This window comes from Halichoerus grypus, chromosome 6, assembly GCF_964656455.1.
Source record: "Halichoerus grypus chromosome 6, mHalGry1.hap1.1, whole genome shotgun sequence".
Classification (NCBI taxonomy): domain Eukaryota; kingdom Metazoa; phylum Chordata; class Mammalia; order Carnivora; family Phocidae; genus Halichoerus; species Halichoerus grypus.
In genome coordinates, this window is record NC_135717.1 from 155,815,876 (window position 1) to 155,839,779 (window position 23,904).

Consider the following 23,904-nt stretch of genomic DNA (forward strand, 5'->3'; position numbering starts at 1 on the left):
TCTTCTGTGGAAAGGGAACAAATGGTAATAAATGCTGTAAATAAATACTTTGGATTTCTGTGCTTGTTAAAATATTGTGTTAACAAGCCCCAAAGCATATTGTCAAGCTAAATGGAAAAGTTGGTATTGTGGATTCTACCTTGGCTTACTCACGCTTACTCAAGTTTCATTCTTACTGATGCACATGGTGACAGAATACTCAAATTTAGATCTGAAGTTGAAATATATTATAGAACTTTCAGCAGCAAAGATGCCTGCACAATTGGCGTTGGTTAAATTAATACTGAAGATTAGTTTCTGTACCTCAGCACAGACCTCCTAGGGTGTGTAGGCTTTCTCCTGGGTGAGTGTCAGAAGAAATGGAGAAGCCAAAATAGAATTGTAAATCCCCTACAAATTGGTGAAAATCACCTCCAGTCCCATAGGTAGTCGGGGAGTGGACAATGTATAGAATGCAATGACTAATAAATCTTCAGGAGAATGGCACAAATTTTCAGGGATAATTTGTGTAGTGGGGGAGCGGTGTTCCATAGCAAGAGGGACCATATCCTCACAAGAATTGGGAATTTTGTTCATGACCTGTACATTTCCCTGAAACCTTTCCTACTATCCATTCATACAGCCATATTATTTTACCACTTCATTTTTCTGATACTCCTGCCAGTTAGTCCAGATGCCCAAATCAGTCTTACTACCTCCCTTCTCTTGAATTTATCAGTTCCATGAAATCCCATTCAAAAATGAAATAACCTTATTTGGGGCTTACATAACTATATTGATTCTTTTTATAGAATATGCATTTATATGTTATACATTCTTGGTATTACCTAATATGGTAGAATATCAGTTCCTGCCCCTGCTAATGGAATGAGATGATTCACACAAAATGTTTAGCAATAATAAGCATAGGGTAACAAACCCCAATAAATGGCATCTATTATTAGGCATCTATTCCCTGTAAACATATTCAAATACATGGGAAGAAACTTGGAGAAATTCATTTTACACAAGAACTTTTGGATGAGCTCATGATTTTTCCCATTCTGGGTCAGATAAACAAAATCATATGTTTCTATTAAATTACACTCTTGGACTTTATCATCATACTCTCTCTAGTATACTTCCTCATACCTTCCTTTTCATATATTATGGAATCAGCTGGTCCTCATGTAACAATTATCATCATCATCATCATCACCATGATAACCATATCTCAAAAAAACACAACATTTACAGCGTACTTTCCCATTTATAAGGCAACTCCCCTTATGTTTTCTTCTTCCCACAACCCTCTATGGTTGACATTGTAAGTACAGAGGAAACAAATCATGTTGCTAGTGTGGGACAGATCTAAGATTCAGAGTCCGATTCTCAGATTGCACATCACAGTAATAAATGTGAGATCTGTGCAATTATTAGTACTGCAAAGAATTCTTTTTTTTTTTTTTAAAGATTTTATTTATTTATTTGACAGAGAGGCGCAGCGAGAGAGGGAACACAAGCAGGGGGAGTGGGAGAGGGAGAAGCAGGCTTCCCGCCGAGCAGGGAGCCCGAGGTGGGGCTCGATCCCAGGACCCTGAGATCATGACCTGAGCCAAAGGCAGACGCTTAACGACTGAGCCACCCAGGCGCCCCTGCAAAGAATTCTTAATAACACCTGCAGGCTTGTCCCACCTTCAGAGAACAGATTTTGGAAAAAATATTTTTGAACTAATCCGTGATTGAGCCTGACCTTAAGGAACGTAGACATTCTCTCCTGTATCTCTCCGGTTGGTGACTGTGGAAAGGGTTCTCGGACACTGGCTGCCAGCTGCCCCCAAGCTCTTCTAGGAGACAGAAAAGCCAGCAGGTAATCAGAGTATAGAGCTGAGAATATTTGCTTTTTTATCGGGACTCTAATATGACAAGGCCAGAAATATAGCAGATCATGGCTTTTTTTTTTTTTAAAGACAATTTTTTTAGAGCACCGATAGGTTTACAACAAAATTGAGAGGGAGGTACAGAGATTTCCCGTATACCTCCTGCTCTGCACATGCACAGCCTCCCTCACTATCAACACCACTCACTAGAAGGGTACATTGTTTTTTACCAAGGATGAACCTACATTGACACATCCTAATCACCCTAAGTCCATACTTTACCTTAGGGTTCGCTCTTGGTGATGTACGTTCTGTGGGTTTGGACAAACATATAATTACATATATCCATCATTCTGATATCATACAGAATATTTGTATTGCACTGTAAATCCTCTGTGCTCTGCCTATTCACCTCTTCCCCTCCCCACCCCACCTTTGGCAGACACCGATTTCGTTTCTGTGTCTGTAGTTTTGCCTTTTTGACACCATCATACAGTTGGAATCAAACAGTATATAGCCTTTGAGATTGGCTTCTTTCACTTAATAATCTGCATTGGAGGTCCCTCCATGTCTTTTCATGGCTTGGGAGCTCATTTCTTTTTGGCACTGAATAATACTCCATTATCTGGATATACCACATTTATTTATCCATTTACCTACTTAAAGACATCTTGGTTGCTTGGGTCATGGAATTTGATGAGGAAAAAAATTCTAGGGATGAACGGGTCTGTTCATTAATGTGTCTAATACTGCGGAGTTACCATGACTCCACGTAAATATGTCTAACAGCTTTAGAGCTGAAGAAGAGATAAATGAGGCATGGATTTTTATAAATTATTTGTGTGGTCAGATGGGGTGAGAAATGGGAATATGCCAGTTTCTTATTGAAACATCAGTTCAGCCAGTGACAAAACATTCCAGTTAACAGGAAGGACTATCTGTGGGTGCAGTGTGAGCACTTAGTCACTGCTGGGCAAGAGAAAGTAGGAAATGGAAGAGGATGATTTCAGTAGAGCCGAAGGAGATAATGCCTCAGTCATTATTATTATCAGCTAATCATTGTTGTTTTTCCATCATATACTCCACATCTTCATCCTTGAAGGGCTTATATCCGAGGCAGATGAACAGTGCTCTTTCTGCCGACTTACATTCCTAGTCATTGAGAATATTTGAAGAATATGCTTGTGTGTTGGCGGGAGATTTAATCTTCCCACCTATGTTTTTAGTCAAGGAAATGTTAGCATCAAAGTACATTTTTGTGATTTTGACTATTTTGTTGTGGTGGAAGTGAAGAAAAAAATATTTTGACTATGTATGAGATAAATGAAAAATCTACCACCTGACTTTAAAAAATAACCAGTGGAGGTTGACTTGGAAGGTTTATTTTTGTGTTATCAAGCCCTAACAGAACTCTGAAAGTTCTGAAAGAAACTTTGGGAAGAACGATTTGAGAATATCAACAAAACGGAAAAAGTTTTAGATTTTGCAGGAAGACTGGCTTGCCCGTTCCCTGCTACTCACCTCGAATGGTTCTAAACTCTGAAAACAACATAGAACAAACACATCTGCACATCATTAGCATTAAAACAAGGCCCCGTAAGAAGTCAAAGTATCCTTCAGGAACAAATTGGTAGAGTCTCAAATCCTTTCCAAATTGCAGAAGAGAACATGTTTTACCTTGCTGGCATCTGACTGCTAGCCCGTTGAGAATACCTTCTGTATACATATGTATGGATTTGATTTGTGAAACAGGCCCTTTTTCCATCATAACCAGCGGAGTCACAGCGGAGTCATTCTCAGAAAGCATGCAGGCAATCAAAATACTTTCAAATCCCGAAAGCCAAAGAAAACTAGCTTTTGGTTTATTTACCGGCGTGGGTCTTTCTAAACATTTTCTTTTTTAAACTGGCCCTCAAGGGCAGTAAGCTAGGTCTCTGTTAGGCCCTAGTGGAGAAAAAAGATAAGGATTAAAGGACGTTCAGCAGGGATGTCCTGCAAATGATGTCTGCCTGAAGATGACCAGTCAGGTAAGTCTAATCAGGCAAATGTGAACAGAGGACAGTCTGTGTTCATGCAAAGCAACCAAAATGCTTATCACAAACTCAACTAGGTAGCATATTTGTTAAAAACAAACAAACAAACAAACAAACATACATGAGGGTTTTTCCCCATCCCAATCTCATTACTGTGTGTCAGCCGCGTGCTAGATATTGTTGAGGGAATATAAACATTCAAGAAATCGATGGGTATTTTTTGCTGGACCTGTAATTGTTGACATAGAAGCAGGTATTCGATAATAAAGGGTAAGTTCAAAATCTGTGCTCCACAGAAAGAGAATGAAGTGACTTAAAACAAGTTGGAGTTTCAAATCTCTACAGAATTCCGTATTTTGTAAAGGTTTCCTTTGCATTTTATATGCCAAGAGACCAACACACACAATGTTTAAGTAATTAGTATCACTCAGAAGTTCAAAGTTGAAAACAAATTGAGAAAATCAAATGGTATTATTGGCAAAGGACCCGCTCGTAATGTTCTAAATGCTGTATAGGCAGCCGTTAAAAATAACTAAATATTAAAAGAACTGAAATAATGTAGATGGTGTCCAGATATGGGGACACTGACTGTATTTTGACCATCCCAGAAGGGGCTTCTTCAGGGAATTCACCTGTATCAGATAGTTTAAAGTGTGGTTGGATCCCATGGACCCAGAACAAAATATCATTGTTTAATGGCATCTCTCCTTCTCTCCTTAATAAATGTCTTTAGACCATATATTCATCTATATACATGCAAAGTGGGGGTGTGAAAGAAGGCTTACCAAATCCCAGAATTTAAAATTTATGGAGTTTTCACTAAACCATTGAAGAAGGAATGGGGCTCCTTTATTGAGCCCCTACTGTATTCCAGGTCTTTTTTATATAACCTCTACTTGTCACAACTATCTGGAAATTAGACAACACTATCGCTATTGTGTAGAAAGAGAAATATAAAGTTAATTGGGTTTTTTTTTTTTTTACATGTTTTTAAGATTTTTTTTTTGTGAGAGAGAGAGAGAGAGAGAGTAGGGGGAGGAGCAGAAGGAGAAGGACAAGCAAACTCCATGCTGAGCATGGAACTCGATGCTGGGCTCAATCTCAGGACCCTGAGATCATGACCTGAGCCAAAACCAAGACTCACACGCTTAACCAGCTGAGCCACTCAGGCACCCCTGAAGCTAATTGTGCTTAATGAATTTTTCCAAGGTTACCCAGATCAGATTTTTAAGTGAGGGTTGCTTTCAAAGACCATATTCTTCCTTTCACAGCTCATATGCAAGCATACTACCAAGCTTACTACCAAGTTGGCTGTACCAACTCGAAATTTAAAAATAATCAGTGGTGTTTATGGTCCACGGTTAGCAAACGCTAAGTCCTGTCCCCCTTTCATCTGAAACTCCTCAGTCCTCTTGATAATTGAATTGCCAAGCCTGGCATTTCTTATGCCATCTAGGGAAAGATAGAAGGTTAGCCAAAGGAGGGACAAAAACAAGAGAAAGAATATTGGATCTGTCTACTTGGTGGTTGCTCTTAGAAGAAGTAAAAGGAAGACACTTGTTTTCCTACTTTTTTTTTTGTCTAAAATGGAAAAGGGGTAGCATGGAGTAAGGGTAAAGAGAGAATATTGGTGTAGCGATGATGAAGAAAACAGAGTGTGGGAAAGGTGGTTTGGGGGTTATTTCTCCATCTCCCTGGCCATCCCACCCTTCACTGAATGAGAATATTCTTTTTGGCTTTCAGGCTGAGGTTGTCATGCGAGAAGTGTATATTAATTTCATATTTTCTCATAACTTTCTTTTGAGGATAAGCATTTTGGTTTTCTGCTGTTTATTATTTCAAAGGCATCTATATGCTAATATATCTTATGCTAATTATTTTCATGTTTTCCCCTTAGGTTATGCTTCATATCACCCACTGGGGAGGATCATCTCTCATGAAAACTTTCAAATTTGATTTTGAAAATTATTCAGAAAAATTTAATCCATGCTATCTCCCAATGTAGGAAAGAATACACTCTGGAGGTTCCTGTAATTCAAAGAAAATGGACCGGGATAACATTTGGGTTCTCATGCTACCAAAATCCTCTTGAGAAGGACAGCCAGGTACACAAAGCATTTAACATTGTGACATTGAAGTGTTGGAAGAATAATTTAAATAAAAGTCTAATAATGGGGTTTTAGAAATTGCTAAATTATTATGTTTGATCCAGAGATGAGAAAGGAAAGGCTGTTTTCATTCTCTTGGCGTCTGAGGTGTAACTGCTTCTACTGCTATAAATACCATATTTTAATTATATGTCATCATTTCTTAGCATCATTGCTAGAAAGTTAATTCTAATGATATGAATGCCTGAAGCTGAGTATCTGCTCACAGGAAGAATCTGGTAAAAGAGGAATTTCATATAAGCTAGCTTGATGTTTTCTTCCAGCTTTTTCTTTACAGAGATTTTTGTTGTTGTTGTACTTTGTTTTGAGAGTAGGTTGCAATTAAAAAACAAACAAACCATAAGACCTTAGCCAATTAACCTGTCTTAAAAACATTTTTTCGGGCATCTTCTGTGGAAGATAACCGAGGCTTAAAAAGTGACTCCTCGACATGAGATATTAAAACTTAGATCACTTTGGAGGGTATTTTACATTTCCCCCTTGGTTCAGAATTAGATGCCTTTTGTCCCCGAGCACTTCAGGGGTGCAAAGAAAAGGCCCCCATTTCACCCTTCTCTGTATTGTTCTCTGCCCCGCTCTGCACTTAGGGCAAAGCAAAGAATCAGAAGCACTGGGGAATTCATCCTCCAGACTTCAGTTCGTTGTGTGTGGCAGCCTCCTCTTCACCTGCTCTTCTCTCTACCTCTCACTAGCTGCGTCCAATTTCAGTTCTAGTTTCTAAATGCTTTCCCTTGGAGGACCTCAACGATGACTTCATTCTGTAAGAAGTGCTGCCCGGCAGCAGCTGTTTCTCCTCTTGGCTCCTGTTAATGCCTCTCGAGCCTCCGAGGCCGCTTTGTCAGGAGGAGAGTTTCCTTTCAGGGTGGGAAGAAAGGTCTCCTCTGAAAGGGAGCCTGACAAGTAACCGAGGCGCTCCTCCAGACAGGGGGGGCTCAGAGGGCACCTACTACAGGCAGGTGTAGACAGGTGCCCGGACCACGTGTGCTGGGACTGCCAGCCAGCATTTCAACACTTAAGTCATCACCTCTCCACACATAGGTAGAATCACGGCTGGGGATACGTGTGGTAAATTGGTTAGAAAAACTGATTGTCAGTTAAAGGCACGCTAACAGTTTGTTGAAACCTGGTACATGCTGTTGCAATAGAAGACCTGCCATAGTTGGTGTGCTAAGCCTTTGTGACCCATCATTCTTTTCTTTTCATTCTACTTATTTGCCTGTGACTATAACCAACTAGCTACCCATCTTCATCTTCCCTTTTAAAATTGGGTTCAAAGAAGGATTCATTGAACTAACACATTCAACCTTAATGCAGCCCCGGCTAAGAAGAAACTTTCTCTTCTTGCTCTTCTCTGAACGTAATTCAAAGACAATTCAAATAGAAAAGCAACTCGCGTGCAATTCAGCTCCAAAATTTATCAGGTGTGGGTGAACCATGCCGTCTGATGAGGGAGGCTGCTCTGAGTGTATTCTTCCCTTCATGTACTAAATTCCCTAAGGACAGGACAGATCGTTATCAACACCTGTTAGCCCGTAGCTCTAGAAGGTGGCTGTATTGTGTGGACTGTCAGCCAATGTTTGGTGGGCATGACTCAGTCCATATTAGCAATGAAATTTGGTTCAGCGCAGCTCCTGAAATGCTGTGATCTGTGAGGAGCGGGACTCCTGGGTCCTGTAATGCTCAGGGGACATGATTCAAAGCACACAGCTTTGAATAATAAGGACTAAAATCAGATAAGCCCGGAGCTGAGTCCCACGTGAATACCTTCTAGTTTTCTGACCCAGATGAGTTTCTTGATCTCCTTGAGCCTCATTGTCCTCTTGGCTAATATGGGAGGGAAAAAAAAAATCACATTTTATTTAATTATTTAGCTGCGACGATTAAATGAGACAATAAATTTGCATGGTGCCCACACCTAGTAAATGCTCAACTAATGGTCACTACTTCTATTATCATTATTTTTACTAGTGATACTACTTTTAGGATTGTTATTATTGTCATAATTAATGATATTAGTGGCTGGGAGTAATGCTCAAAATTTTCCCTCAGGGAGAACTTAGGTAGTGGAAATCAAAAGATGCACACATTAGATACTTTTTCTGCTAGTAACACAGGGCCTAGGAAATGAAGATGTGGAAAAACTCAAGTTTTAAGTGTGATTCCCTGGAAGCCTCTGAACCATCACAAAGTGTCCATAACACGTTCTGTGGTTAAATCTATGATGTCGCACAAGGTGAAAAAAAAATTTTTTTTAAGTCCACCAAATTGTACTGCTTGTATCTAATCAGATATATTCAGGTAAGATAGGACAAAAAAAAAAAAAAAGTCACTTGGATCCTGCCAAGAATTCAGACGTCCCGCCCGTGAGCTGGCTTTTCCCCTTGTCTTTCGGGTACCCGAGATTATGAAAGGCTGTTTTGTGATTGGCTTCCTGTGTTGCTGGTAGTGGTGGCTTGTTGATTACAGGGTACAGTTTGAAACTCCTGAATCTCATGAGGCGTGGCATGGATCGGAACGAAGGCTTTCTATAAGAAAAGCCGTCCTGGGCGCCTGGGTGGCTCAGTTGGTTAGGCGACTGCCTTCAGCTCAGGTCATGATCCTGGAGTGCCTGGATCGAGTCCCGCATCAGGCTCCCTGCTCGGCGGGGAGCCTGCTTCTCCCTCTGACCCTCCCCCCTCTCATGTACTCGCTCTCTCTCATTCTCTCTCTCTCAAATAAATAAATAAAATCTTAAAAAAAAAAAAAAAAGAAAAGCCGTCTTGCTGGTTGAAAAGCCCTCATGAGCTGCCAGGTCATCTTCACGGAGCCAGAACACCGTAAGAAAGCCTGCAGTTGGGTCTGTAGGCCATTAAAAAGTTTCAGCCTCACTGCCAAACAAGAGAAGAGTAAATAGTCTTGTGTTTGCCTCTGAAACACATGGCTCCACACAGACAGAAAAGTCAGATGTTAATTAAACCTTCACAGGGTTAGAATGGATCATGCCATTACGTATTGGAAACTCAGTTTTGACTTCTACTTGCATGCCCCCAAAAAGACCTGCAAATGTATTTGCTAACAAAGATTCTTACTGCGTACAAGCGTCTTTTAAAGTAAAATGACAAATCTTTTTTTCTTTGTATTTGGAACGGTTCTAATCCCCACAGAGCCTTCATTAAAACAATATCTTGAGTATATATTTATATGTTTCATTTACTTCTTACTGTTTCCTGTGGATTTCCCTCTTTCACGAAGCCATCCCTCAAAGGAAATGCCGACAATAAATTAATATCCACACCCTGGTGTATTTTGTGGTGTTTCATTTTAATCATTCACACTTGGATTAAAGTGCATCATCCTTTCCCTTTCAAAGCTTAGCCTAGAGTAGAGGCTAAATAAACAGCAATTGAGTGAGACCGCTTTACTAAAATTAAAGCAATACCTTCCTAGATTTTCTTTGCATTCTGTCATTCTTCTGTGAAGTTGGTGGGATTTCTCCTCAAATGGGCAAGATTGGGGATTGTTCACAGTCACAAGTGAGAGAGCAAAATAAGAGAGATTTTCATTTATAAGATTGCCTTTCTCTTATCTAGTGGTCTTGCTTCCCAGACTGTCCGTCTGTCTCTGGAAAGCAAAGTCAATAAAAATGATTCGAGCTGGCATCTCACAAATGTACACCCTTAAACCATGAAGCAGTAATGCTGTGCAGGAAATATTTTTCTGACCTTTTCAAATTGCATCCAACTGTCTCGGGAATTTCTCAGTGACTAGAGGTAATAAGGTTCAATCCGTTTTACTGGCTGGCTTCAAATTTAGTTCCTCCGAATCTCTAACTTATCTGTTCTTTGCATCTTGGCTCTGGCATCCATTCAGCACAGAAATCCATGCATCTAATCTTTTCTCCTACCGCCCCCCCGCCTCAGGTTTTGCTAAAGGATCACGCTGTGGAATCTACAACCGTGACAATTCTGCACTTATTGCCCCTTGAAAAACAAAATATTGGCATGGAAAGGTTAGTGGGCATGTTGTCTTTTCAGAAGCCCTTGTTGAATTTAATTAGCTTGTAGATTTCATCTCTGTCTTACATCTCAGTTTTTACCTATGTGATTTATGCCTCAGTAATCTTCATTATGTAAAACTTTTTCAACTTAACTATACCACAGGCACCCCGTAGAATATTAAAGAGGCAAAAATATGTGAATTTCTTTGTGTTCAATTGATTTTGATTTTTTTATTCTGTGAGTCCAAATGCAATGGACACATTCTCCTCCAACACCCCCCACCTCCGCCCCCGTAAGGATGGGAGTCATCCAAGTGTGACGTGCTAAAAGGCAGCTGGGCGGCCCCATTCTTCACTGTGTTCCCTGAAGGAGAACAGAAAACAGAAGCTGGGGACACATTTCTTGACCTCATGAAAGTGTTGGATGTCAGGAAACCTTGACAAGGAGTTAAAAAGCTTGTCTTCTTTTTCATATTGAGAGCATCTCCGTGCTGAATGTGATTCTGGGGCAGTATCAGTGTTTCCTCATTTGTAGGACACACCAAATTCAACACATACTGTGTCTTGTTGCTCCCCTCCATCGCCTTCAGACTGCCTTGTGCAGCGGTGATTAGAATCTTGGCTGGAAGTTCCTGTGGTCAGTGGAGCTTGGAGCCTCTTTCTGGAGCCTCTCTGTTCGTGGGCAAATAGCCATCAGCAGGAAGAAATCTTTTTGAAGTTGCCCTTCTAAGAGCCTGTGTTTGCTTGCACAGTAATTGTCAAGTTTGATCATCGTAAGATATTTGGCTTTATAGAAATGAGATCATTTCAAACAACTCTATTCAGAAAATAGGTTTAGAGGGAAGAGGATGAAGAGCAGGCATTTTTTTCACTCGCAGCAATGTATTTTTTTCTGAAAAGAAAGTGAGTATACTTACGCAGAAGTTCATCTTCGTAATAGCCTAATTTTTTTTTTATTTAAAAAAATGGAATTGGTGAAAGTTAAAAGGAATTGTGCAAAGTATGTTTAAGAATATGAGTGTCTTTGGGGCGCCTGGGTGGCTCAGTCGGTTAAGCGTCTGACTCTCTATCTCAGCTCAAGTCTTGATCTCTGGGTCGTGAGTTCAAACCCCGTGTTGGGATCCACACTTGGTGTGGAGCCTACTTTAAAAAAAAAAAAAAGAAAAGAAAAAAAGGATATGAGTGTTTTTTGAAGTTGCTATTTTGTCTTAGGAAATTCAACCCATCTTGATAATAGATGTTGACCTTGAAAGGGACAACAGTCCTAATGTTGTCCTTCTACCACCCGGTTGTGGTTAACTGGTATTTTGTTTAGTAAAGACGAAGTATTTGGGCAGTTTTGCAAAATCAGATTTACCCACTATTTGCAATGTGGTGCAGTGTTTTTATCCCCAGCTGCGGCAGAATGAAGACTTCCAGGTGAGGTACTAGAGCAGGTCTGTTCCTATTCTTGACAAGTGGTACTCCTGATAGGTTGTTCATGCAGGTGTGTATACGCCTGTGCACACGTGCTCAACCATGGATGGGGCTCAACCATAGGTGGGGCGTGCAAGGTATGCTCACTAACTTGAATTTGGGATTGGGAGACAACAACTCCAAAACCAAATGGATTCGAAGTTCTCCCTGGGGACCTCCTATCTTAGTGAATTGCAGACTTGGCCATACCCATGAACCCTCTCAGAACAGGAGGTGGCTTGGCCTAGGGGTTTGGATTTTTACACGTTGAGCACGTCCTCTTTCCCATTTCTCAGATCTTCCCTACCCTGCAGGACCTGGAGGTAAAACAAAATCAGTGTTCAGCCCTCCCCCTGCAAGTGTAAAGTGATTTGAATTTGGTGGAAGAGAGGAATGAGGCGGAGCAGGGGTCCATTTGTCATGGGTTATTTTGTCTTGCTGGGTATTCTGAGAGTTTGGGGCATGACTGGAGGACAAATGAGGAATTTCCAGGTGGAGAGGCACAAGGGGAATGAGAAGCCTGATTAGCAGTGCCATGAATAGGAATGGTTGTTTCTTATTGGGTAAGTGCTATTTTACTGGGTGTGCCCTAGATGACTCAAAACCACACACTTCATCTTCCGAGGAGCCCCGTAAGACGGGCCCAACTATTCTCAATTTACCAATTTACTGGGGCACAGAGAAATGCTTAAAATGGTTGAAACTGAGTCCGCTTCCAAGTGGCAGGGGCATGGTGGGACGAGAATTGTTTTTACGTGAAAAGGAAGGAAATAACTCACTTGTACCCAATGGGCTTTTGACGTTTCCTCTTCCTCTTTCCCCCTCCCCTGTCACCTCCTCCTTTTTCACTTGGCTTCTCAAAGAGAGAACCAAAGGAGACCAAATTGTTAAAGCACCGTCCCACTGTGTCTCCTGCAACAGGACAGACATTCTTTTCTCCTTAGTCATAGAGTTGCTTTCGGTAGAGCTACTTACTTAATGATTTTGGAAGTTTAATAAGGGCCAAGAGTTCTGCCTCTAGGGGCTTATATTATCTTCACACAAGATAATTTTTATTACCCTAAAACAATCATACAGACGGCAGAAGATGGTGATTCTATGCTGTCCTGACAAGCTCACGTTCAGCCCGGCCTAATCTGTCTCTCATCTGAGTTAATGACTTACCAGGGAGAAAGAATGGATTGAGGGGAGCAGAGAGACAAAGATATTTTTTCTGAGTAACCCAGCACAACTGATTTCTACAAATATTATGTTTCTAAATCAGGACTGAACTCCTTCAATTAAGGTCTCTTCTCTTCTCCTATTTGCCTCACATATCAATATTACAAAAACAAACATCCCCGATTGCCGAAGCCGGCTTGCTGTTGTGGCCCTGGCTCAATGGAGATGTTGATGCCCGAGGATTCAATTTCACTCTTACAGCGATAACTAATATACTCCAATTTGTTTCTCAGTGAAGGGGCTTGGTTATTTATTCCAGGGAAACTGGGCGGCTTCTGTTGCCACAGCCTCAAGTAGTCACTGAGACCGAGGCTGGTATCCTGATGGGGGCTCCTTTGTTCCCAGGCATATGAGAAGACAGAAAACGAACTCAAATCTTCAGCAGGGTGGTAGACTCTCAGAAGCTCCATCACCACCGTTCACTGCAAATATATCTCTTCCTAGAGTGGGTGCTCTGAAAATTTGGACTGCATCTCACTTGTAATAAGTATCCCCATTTAAAAATTTCAAACAGAACTATGCAGGAAGCCGCGCGGTTTTAGATGGAAAGATGATTTCAAGGTACCTCCCTCTCCTCCCTCTCCTCCCTCCCTCTCTCCCTCTCTCTCTCTCTCTCTGAGGTCTCTTAAATATGCATGTGATCCCAGCACAGAATTCTTCCATGAAAGCCTTTATGTTTGCACAGGTCCCCTTCGATTCCCACTATCATCCTTACTGGAAATAAACTCAGAATAATCTGAACAAGGAGAAATTGTTCCGAAACTATCTGCCACACACAGTTCATCTCCAACACTTTGCTTTCCAGTACTGCTAAAGGAAGGAAGCTGATGGCATCGGCTTTAAATCTATAGATTTAGTTGTGGGCACCTGTCTGGGCTTCTGTGATATACTGGAGATCTCCACTTACTGTCCAGGTTGCAGAAGTATTTATTTTTCCTTAATTGGAACCCCACTGATACCCCGTGGGATTTCTTCCCGTTGGCTAGACGATATATCCATATAGACGCAGAGCATAGCCACTGTGGTCTATGATAATATTGTAGTCAGAAATACCAACATGGGGATCAAAACTAAACCAACACCTAGGCTAATGGAGTTTCTAGACTGCCTTTAATATTATTAGGAACTCCCCCATTTTTCTCAGTGTTTATCTTTGGAGTTAAAGCAATGTCAGCAGAAGTTCAAATTGAATACGCTTTATCAGAGTGTTTCCTCTTCTGTTTAATTCTTCATCGTGTTGCTTCCAGAAGCAAGGGATGACTGATAAAATTACCAACTATCACACATAATGAACAAGTAAACAAGAAACACAAGAGGTTTGGGCACTCTGTGTGGAAATGTTACCCTCTTATTACATCTTCTTTTTAAGTGAATGAGTATAAGAAGATCAGCTTTATGCAAATGACTGGAAAGCTTAATTTTATTAAAATTAAATTAATTAAATGAAATGAACAAGTAAATCCCTTTTATCTTAACTTTCAGTGTCAAAACAGGATTCGTCACCTTGGACATCAGAGGGCCCCTTTGTTGTCTTTATTTGTGGTTACAGCATTTGCTTGTCCCTTGTGCTATTTTTATTTTTGTCACTGGAGTTCATGAAGACTTAATCATCAGCCCTCTAATTTTCCAGAAAAAAAGAAATATGTTGATTTATTGAACTGGCTGCAGAAAGAGAAGAAGAGGAAGAAGAAGAAGAGGAAGATCAATCTGACATTGTAGGTTAATAGTAGGGAACAAAACACATTCATAATTAGAAGAGAAAAGGACTTCCCTTGTTCATTCCAGTTTATAATAAAAAGCCCCTCGCCAAAGTGTCTTAGAAAATAATGCATTCAGACTGAGTCGAATTACCGCCTAGCCGATTCTATTTATCTGTAGCTTAAAAAGCAGCTGCGTTTTTGTAAAAAGCAATGAATGTGGCAGTCCTACTTAAAGGTAGAAGAAAAAGAACACCCCTTGTTTTGTAATAAGGGGATTTTCAATTTAAAAGAGAGAGCGAGCCTGTTGTGTGAAGTACGGTTATTACATTCACTGTATTCTATCTCACCCACCAGGAGGCTAATAATGAAGGGCTGGGGAAGGAGGCCAGTGCTACGAGGGTTATCTCACAGCCTCAGATGCTGGATAAGTCGAAGGAAGCAGAATCGCTTTTGGATGACATTCAGAAAGGCCGGAGTGATTATTTGGAAGAGAAAAGCCTGCCTATTTATTCTTTTCCAAGGTAAACAGTTCATTTCATCTGTCGGCTGCATGTTTCTGTATAAAAATATGTTTATATAAAGATATCTATAAAGTTTGCCTTTTTAAAAAAAATCATTTTAGGTGCGTGAATATTCCCCTGGCCTGCCCGTCCACTGATGAATTATTAGCAACCTGCCCTAGACAAAGGATGCACTGGAGCTCCACCACACCTAAAGCCATGCTTTGAAGGATCTGCCAAGCTCACTTTTAATCATGAGAAAGAAATTACCCACATGGAGTCAGCAGAAAATGAGAAAGTAGAGCTCGTGCTGCGAATAATTCCAGCAAGTGCCAAGGGGCTAGTTGAGGAATGGCTTCATGAAGTGAATATCTTTAGCTTGTACTTAGGGTTTGGTTAGCGTGTAATCATTTTCTCTTTTAGGAGCGTTGACGATCGTGCGTCTTTCCTTACTAAAGAGTGCTCACAGCATTTGTCAGGACATTGACAGATTTAATATCGGCCTCATCCTTGTTGTTATTTACTATGACTAATTTTACATTTGCAAATATGCAAAAGTCAATTTAGGCGGAGGGGCTCTCCGGAGCCGAAGGCTATTAATCGCTGTACGTGTTTGTGTGTCTCGCTGTGAGTGCCCGTCTAGTACTTTCTGTCTCTGTGTATGTATGTGCCCTTGTTCTTGTCATCTCTCCGTTGTGCTCGTAGGTTGGGGGGTTAGGCCAGCCAATGTGTTCTCAGATGTGGTCAGAGGCTTTCATTAGATTTTTGGACCAGGAAAAAAGAATGTGTCACATCATGATTAATGGTCAATCTGAATTTTCAATTCATATGAAAGGAGAAGGGGGAGGAGGATAGGAGCCCAGTGATGAGACTAACCTTTTCCCTTTGGGAAGAGCATGATTCAAATTAAACATCACTTTCAGTGTGAAATTAGTTTGAAGTCTTCTCCTCCCCTCCCCCCCACCCCATGCCTGGTTTAACCCCTTGGTGCCTTCTCCTTCAAAGAGGACCCTTCTGTGCCCACGTTTGCTCCCAGGAGGCCATAGCTCCTCTTCTTTTGTCTCATTTTTCTAAAGATCAGGTCCAAAAAAACAAGAAAAAAAAATTTTGGATGTTTCACTATTTTAAAAGCATCATTATTCACAAGATACGATTTCCCCCAAAACATGTTATTTCTTTGTGTCCCAAACTAATGTTTCCAAGAAATAAAAATAAACAAGTAAATAAGTAAATATGTAAGTAATGTTCTTCTTTTAAGGATAATTTTGCCAGGGAAAGCAGGGGATCTTTTCAGAAGACCTTTTGAGGCCCCCCTGCTTTCCGGCAGTTTCTGCTAGCCCAGGCAGCCACAGGGGAAGAGCAGCAGCCCCAAACCCCAAGTCTGCTCTCCATTCTCTAGTTTCCCACATATCCGAGTCACAGGATCACCATGTCAGCCTGCAGGAGCTTTGGCCGCGAGCAAGGACATGCCTGGACACTCCGAAACTACCCTTCAGTACATACATACTGGTCCAAGGACTCAGGCCCAAACTCGTAGAAAGAACCCGCTGTCTGTGGAAAGGCTAGGCAGCTTGCCCATCTGTGCCCATTCTCGATGCCGCAGTTAGGCATCGTCAGGATGTGATGTTCTTTCTGCAGTTTGGTGGCTTGCAGGGAAAGGGAAGGTATAGAAAAGGCTAAGAGACAGGCTGGTTCATCCAGTATCTTTTCTTTTTAATCCCTTCCCTACCGGAAGAGAGGTGTGGCAGGGGAGGGGAGCCTGCCGGGAATGGCCTGTGGGGGGGGGGGGCGGGAGGGGAGGCAGCTGGAGTGGGCTGTGGCAGGGAGCGGGGGAGGCAGCTGGGTGGGTGAGGTAGGGGAGGGGAGGCAGCTGGGGGCAGAGGTAGAGGTGGAGTGGGGGAGGTGGAAGGTGGAGGCAGATGAGCAGCTGTGTTTATTTTAATACATATCATTTAACCCTCACCTAAAAACAAATTGGAGAGGTTTGGGAGTGCATTAATCTGGACCCAATTAGCATGTCTTTCTCCTTCAAAAGTGCAACCTGAGATTAATGAATATAAAGTAGAGTTTCAGATGCAGTGCTTAAATCATTTGCATGTTTCATGCATGATAATTGAATTTATGTATGCACTTCCTTTCATTTAACTATTTCCAGTCTCCTCCCTGTGATTCACATAAACCAAGATTTCATTAGAGTAACCTCCAGGTGGAAATACCTTGCCTAGACTTTACTCCTCATGAGAAACTCAAGTTCTTGTTTCTTTTATTTGACTTTGAAGAATACAATATTTTTTAAAAAGCAAAGGGCAGTGCTTATTAGTCTGGGGCACTGTTTTAGGAATTGGTAAATAGGCATTCCAAGTTTATTTTTGAAAGGCCAGAAAACCCACGGGGACTTAGGGCATTGAGTTATCAGTGGTCAAAGAGACTTGGTTTCAGTGTGCTCACTTATAAGTGCATTAATAACTCCACGAGCAATGTCACTTGAATGCAGCATAAAGAATATTCTTGGGCTCTGGGCCTGAGTTATTTCGATCATTGAGAGCTTGAGTGCACCATATTATTTCTGGCATCGATATTGGCTTCTACAGATGGGGCTGGGGGGATGGCGTCCGCCTCCACGGAGGTCTGCAGATGAGCTGCTAGCACTTGTGGTCTCTTAGCGTGCTCTAGGGTTTCTCTCTCTCTCTCTCTTTTTTTTCTTTTTTGTTATTTAGGAGTAGAAGGCTTAGTGCTGACTTAGTGTAAGCAGGTGCTAAGGCCCGCCCTGTCCACCAGCTCCAGAATGCAAAGTCTGAAAGCTGGCGGTGGGCCATAGGAAAGCATCCTGGGGAAGAAGGTGAAGCAAGAGGCTTGAAAGAAATCCCCTGGTTTCAGTTCGCGTCAGTGATTTGTCTGTCTTCCGTCTTTCCTCCTGTGTTTCTAAGTCCAGTGTCAAAGTGATAAGCTTTTCTCCAGGAATTCTTCCCAGTGTCCTTTGTTTTCGGTGAATTCAATGGTTGAGTGTTGCTGAGTGTCTCTGGTCTTGTTTCTTGGTCCTTGTAGCGAAGAATGTCGTTGAAGGATAACATCTTGTTAATTTGTGATGTCACAATTTAAGTGTGCTTCCTGTCACTTATGTGTAGTTTAAAATGTTCCTTAATGTAGCATGAAATGATTGGTTAGCTTTGAAATGGTTGTGAAGTCATGTGAAGAAAATAAGTTTTGCATCCGACCAAGATAAATTCACTCTAGTGCTTTATGGCTTTTTATTCCTATGTGATAGTAATAAAGTCTCATGTAGGGATGGAAGCCATGAAATACATTGTGAAAAATCATCAACTAAGAAGGGGCCATCAGGATAGAAAACGTTGCCTATGCGGCTGTGAACGTGCCGGAGCAATGATTTAGCGGATAGCTCTGCTACATGCTTGGTGTTTGAGTTTCCTTATTCTTAGATTTCTGACAGCTAAGGAATCTAGGTTATGAGAGTTGATTCATCTTCGTGATCATCGATTTACATGCACATTCGGGTTTGCACATTTCTGTTTATCATACATTTTTCTCCGTCTTCGATTAACCAGTGCGCTCTGGGAGAACTGTTAGGAGCCCACCAGTCTGGTAGGCAGCGGTCAGTCCTCCTACGGCTTCTTTCTCCTATTCTCCTATTCTGAAACAAAGAAGAAATAGTCAAATCACACTTGCCCTCTTGGAAATGTGGTCCAGATTGCTCTACTCCCAAGCTCCAAAAAGGTATACGTTGCGTGGGCTAGATCGACACCTCCTCAGATCCATCAATCCACTAAACCCCTTCCGGTTCCAGGTGTAGCGCGGGAGAGAAACACCTACTGTAAGAGGGAAAGAGGAGGGCTTTGGGGTGGAGCCGGGTTCTCCCCTCTCTACCACTTCAACTTCGAGCCCTGGAGCAAGTCATTTAACCTCTGTGAACCTCTTGTGATACACCTTGCAAGGTTGTTGTAGGGATTAAATGAAGTAATGCATACAGTACCTAACAAATGATTGAGCGTGTTGGGAAAAAAGCCCGTGAGATATTTATTAGTTTTCGGATTTTCCTCCTTCTCTTCCCTCTCCCCTTCCCCTCCCTCCCCATCTCCTGTCCTCCCCTCCCTTCAGACATTGGTCTAAAAACAGTACCTTTGAGAGAGAAAACAGTTCTTCTAGAATGTCTAGCTGTACCTCCTTTCCATACGTGGCTTAAATGCCTCGGTGGGATTCATAGCTTCTTTTTTTTTTTTAATGAACTGTTTTAATGTTGATGATTGACCTATTTCACTGTTCTTTTTTTCTGTATATATATTTTTTCCTTGAACTGTTTTAATATTGACTGTTGACCTATACTCCTCTTTACTGGTTTTCTGTATTTTTTTCAATGAGAATTCTAATAAAGATTATTTTTGTTATCTTTTGCCTCTCCATTTCCTCCACACAATGGGATTTTAGTTTGTGCTCTGAAAATGGGCTGCCCCAGGAAGATAAATGCTGCCTTTTCCTCAGAAACTGCCCACTGGCAAAAGGCTGAGTGGTATCCTCCCCGCATTTGCATATCAATGTGCTTGGGGAAATTTGTCAGTTCCCTTGTAACTGTGGTGCTGGGTTAACTTCTAAACATAGAGAAGCTATCGTTTGACTTTATCACTAAAGTCTATAGAATACTTGTGAATAAAGAAAAGGACTTCACAAGTACACAAATGCTGAAACTTTAAAAAAAATTACAGAATGGTGTCAGTGTATTGCTGTGTAAAATATAGAAGATAGGGAAAATCAGCAACACCATATCTGTATGCAGAGTTATTTTATTATAATTTAACTTATTTATTATGATTTATTTATTTATTTTAGAGAGAGAGTGAGTGTGCAAGTGGCAGGAGGGGCAAAGGGAGAGAATCTGAAGCAGACTCCCCGCTGAGCGGGGAGCCCTACATGGGTCTCAGTCTCAGGACCCACGTGATCATGACCTGAGCTGAAACCAAGAGTCCGCAACTTAACCCATTGAGCTACCCAAGCGCCCCTATTTATATATTTATTTTTAGAAAGGGGGGGAGGGGAAGAGGGAGAAGGAGAGAGAGAATCTTAAGCAGGCTCCATGCCCAGCACAAACCCTGATGCGGAGCTTGATCTTACAACCCCGAGATCATGACCTGAGCCAAAATCAACAGCCGCATGCTTAACCAAGCCACCCAGGTGCCCCGAATTTGTTCTTTAAACCCCATGCTTACCTCTATATATCCCAGAACCTAGTAATGACCCTGATGCTTAGGGACATTAGGTAGGTATTCAGATAGTTGTGAATAAATGAATGGGAAAGGAAAGAAGGAGGAAGATGGAAGAAAATAGAGAAGTAGAAGGCCATATCACCCTAAGAAATATATTGTATGGATAGGGAAAAAGAAAACAGCCAACACACATACATAGTTAAAGGTGAACTAAAAGAAAGAGAGTTTAATTCTGTAGTGGCTAAACATTACTAAGTTGGTCAAGATAACATGTAATGAATGGTGTATACAAAATTACTATAGGGATCCAAGCAGGGAAAGTTCCCTAGAATGTGAGGACTGAAAACAGTAGCCAGATTTCCACAGGCAAGAGTCAAGGATTTAAATATTTATCAAGGAATTTATGAAAAGCTCAAGTGAGTGGTTCTTGGAAAATTTTCCATCCTACAAAGTATTCTACGTGGGAGAACATATTTATTTCTAAATATCTTCCCAAGTACCATTAAAAGCAGATAGTAGATTTTAATGGACACACTTGCTTAGATTAATCACTGCTGAGTCTCAGTGGGCTGCAATTAGCTATCACCCATGTGGGATGGGATGAGTCTAAGTTGCCAGCATGCCCGTGATTTCAAGGATAGGTATATATTCGCTCAGTTTCTCCCCTCCTTTATTTTTGTGTGGTTGTATTGAGACTCTTGTGCTTGCTGAAACTACGAGGCCACTTGTGCAATAGTGGTTGCCTTTGAGAAGGGCTCAGCATCCCCCAACAGCTCTGGAGAGTGAGTCTGCCACTGGCCTTTTCGGAGTTATTGGTTGGCAATAAATCTCAGTGTACGCTGGTGTAAGGTGCATATAAATATGTTGGCCAGTGGAACAGAATGCCTCGGTAAAAAGGGATCTCACTCCACGAGTGAATCAGTCCATCTCCGTCTTGCCAGTGGTCACAGCACAAGCGGGAGACCCGAGCTTTCCCCAACAATATCACCTTAGCCAAGAGAGGCTAACTTTCGTGGGATCTGGGATGGGGCAGTTTAAGAAAAGCCAAATTGTCTTACACATCTGAATCCCAAAATGTTGCAGTTGTTGGAACTGTGAGGCCCTCTGAGAAGGTGAAATACAGAGATCAGAATTCTTCTCTCATTTCTTGGATGGTCCCAGCTACTCTGAATCCATGGTTCAAATAGCAAAGCCTAATCTTTTTAGTCACAATTTGGACCTCACCAAGGAGGCATGTCCTCTGAGGTGTCTTTGCCTGAGTGGGAATGGGCTCAGGCAGGCCCACACCCTCACTTGCCTACCTTTATCACCAGAGCCACTCCCGTGCGCATGTAAGGCCTGACTAAGGGGGAGGTCCCACCAGCCGCTCCGGGTCACAGTGGGGTCCACACAGGAGAACAGAGCCCCGAACCTCAGTGAGCACCACATAACATGACCCTCTTGGTCATGAGCTTCAGGTTTCCCATCTTCAAACACATTCTTGGAATCAGATCCCCCAAGGGTAGCTATGCCAAAAGGGGCTGCCCCAGACCCATGTTCTTCTAGATTAGACTGTCCTTGGATTTGAAATGCTGATGGTCAAAGGGTGGGGTGGAATGGGATTTAAGAAAATCTCTCACGATTTTACTGGAAGCAGCCACCAAGACATATGATGAGCCAGAGACACAGGCCACTCACTGATGCCAGGCCCCCTTACCTTTCTTTCCATCTTCAGTCTGTATCAAAAATACAAAATAAATTGGTTGGTTTAAGCTAATAAAATTAGCCACGTTTCATTCTTTCATTCCATTAGGTTTTTTTTTTTCCCCTCTTTCATGTGTTTAATTAGGCACTAAGAAAAAAACACTTTCTAGCCAAGAGATTCATAAATATTCTGGGAGTATGTTTTAGTAGAGAATATGTAAGCGAATTACTGGTCACCTAAAATGAGGTTCCAAAATAAAGGCTCAAAATATATTGATGACTTAATTGCTTGCTTGAGTTCAGAGTCTTTGCAATCACACACAAGGCCCCGCATGGCCTGTGTTCACCCCCCACTCTCCAATCTCATCTCCTATCTGTCGCTCATCCAGTCCAGCCCCACTGACTTTGTGGTATTTCCTGAATGTACCAAGTGTGCTTCTACTTCAGAGCCTTTGAATTGCTGTCCCCTCTCTCCAGAACATTCTTCTTGGATTTTTACATATCTTACTTCTCACCGCCTCAGGTCTCTGGCCGCAAGTTTCCTTATCGGTGAGACCTGCCATGACCATCCTCTATAAAATAATAAGTCCTCTCGTCCTCCAGACGCCCACCACCTTACCCTTACTCATCTTTCTCCACAGCTGACACTTTTCGTCATCTGATGTACTCCATATTTACCTGCTTTTGAAATAGTGATTGATGATTATCTTTCCTCAGTAGGAAAACAAGCTCCAGGAGGCTAGGACTGCTTTATCCCCAGAGCCTAGAATTGTATCCGCACAGAGTAGACTCCCCAATATTTGTTGAGTGATGTAATACCATCTGGCACTTTCTGGCATCTACGTGTCAAGACCCTGGCATTATATATCATAACAACAAATAATCACTTCCATGTCTCACCATTTGAGTTAACCCTGCTTTAAGCATCATCTTGTAAGACACATAGCTTTGTTTTTCTAGTTTCCCCTCTTAGAGTAGTGCGATGTGCATTTTTGCCTATCACTTTTATGCCAGTTCTTGCTTAGGATAAATTTCTTCACTGTGGAATGACTGTATCAGAAGTTTATGGGCAAAAAAAAAGAAGTTTATGGGCATATATTCCCAAATTGCTTTCCCGGTGTGATGTACCAGTCCACACTCGTAGCAGAAAGTAGATATCAGAAACTTTCTGCTAGACTTTTTAAAATCAGTATTATGCTATTTCTACCAAGTTAACCAGATTCTTGTGCTCTCTTCATTCCTTTTCCTTCTTCCTGAGAGTGTCAATGTGCTATCTTTATTTACTTTTTTCAACTTTGATTCTAGATTTCTAGGATGCAATAAATTATTTTAGAAATGGAAGTCTAAAATCATATTCTTTAACTCCCCTATTCTACATATGAGGACATGAAGTTCCAAGATCATTCTACTGGTAGCAAGCAAGGCTAGGAGTGAGGGACTCCGTACTGCTCTCAAGTCAGCACCTGAAAATATTTAAAAACCATGAGCCAACTAATAGGAATCAGAGTACATCACGCTCTTACTTATCAGAGCCTACCTGTTCCTCATTAAAATAAATGTCAGAATGTCCACAAGAGTATCTCTTGATGTTGAGAGATTAGCTATATTTATGGTGCGTAAGATATAACTTTTAAGTTGAACTACCTGTTCCACTTGCTGTATTAACTTGTTCTAGAATCTTTTGTTTATCTTAGTCTCTCTTGCACAATCTGGCTCCTTCACGTGTATCTTCTTTCCAAATTTCATAAAATTACAAGCCGACCAAGAAACTAGAAGCATTCATTGCATATCTTTGAATACAAGTAAAACAATTAGATTGTTGGTCTTTTCACCAAAGAATAAGATCTTGTGCCTCTCTGGAGCTAACACAAAATGGTCATTTGGAGACTCTGTGGAAATGACTATTCAAATCAGCATATATATTTGTAAAAAGCTATACACCTTTGAGGACATCTATCTTCATGGATAAACACATAATCTCCCATTTCTCTGTAGAGAAATGTACACTACTGAAAAATTTGGAATTATATATTGCCTTTCCTTTGAAATCCTCAAAACTGGCCCCATATATTTTTTCTCATGTGTATATGCCTTCA

The 23,904-nt window shown here is 41.4% G+C and overlaps 1 long non-coding RNA gene across 1 annotated transcript; it reads left to right on the forward strand.

Moving 5' to 3' along the window:
- Window positions 1-5,910: 5,910 nt before the first annotated feature.
- On the forward strand, window positions 5,911-13,143 carry LOC144382160 (uncharacterized). The gene is made up of 3 exons (XR_013448595.1): window positions 5,911-5,997; window positions 6,648-6,820; window positions 13,058-13,143. It is a non-coding gene; the product is annotated as an uncharacterized LOC144382160 (long non-coding RNA).
- The last annotated feature ends 10,761 nt before the right edge of the window (window positions 13,144-23,904 follow it).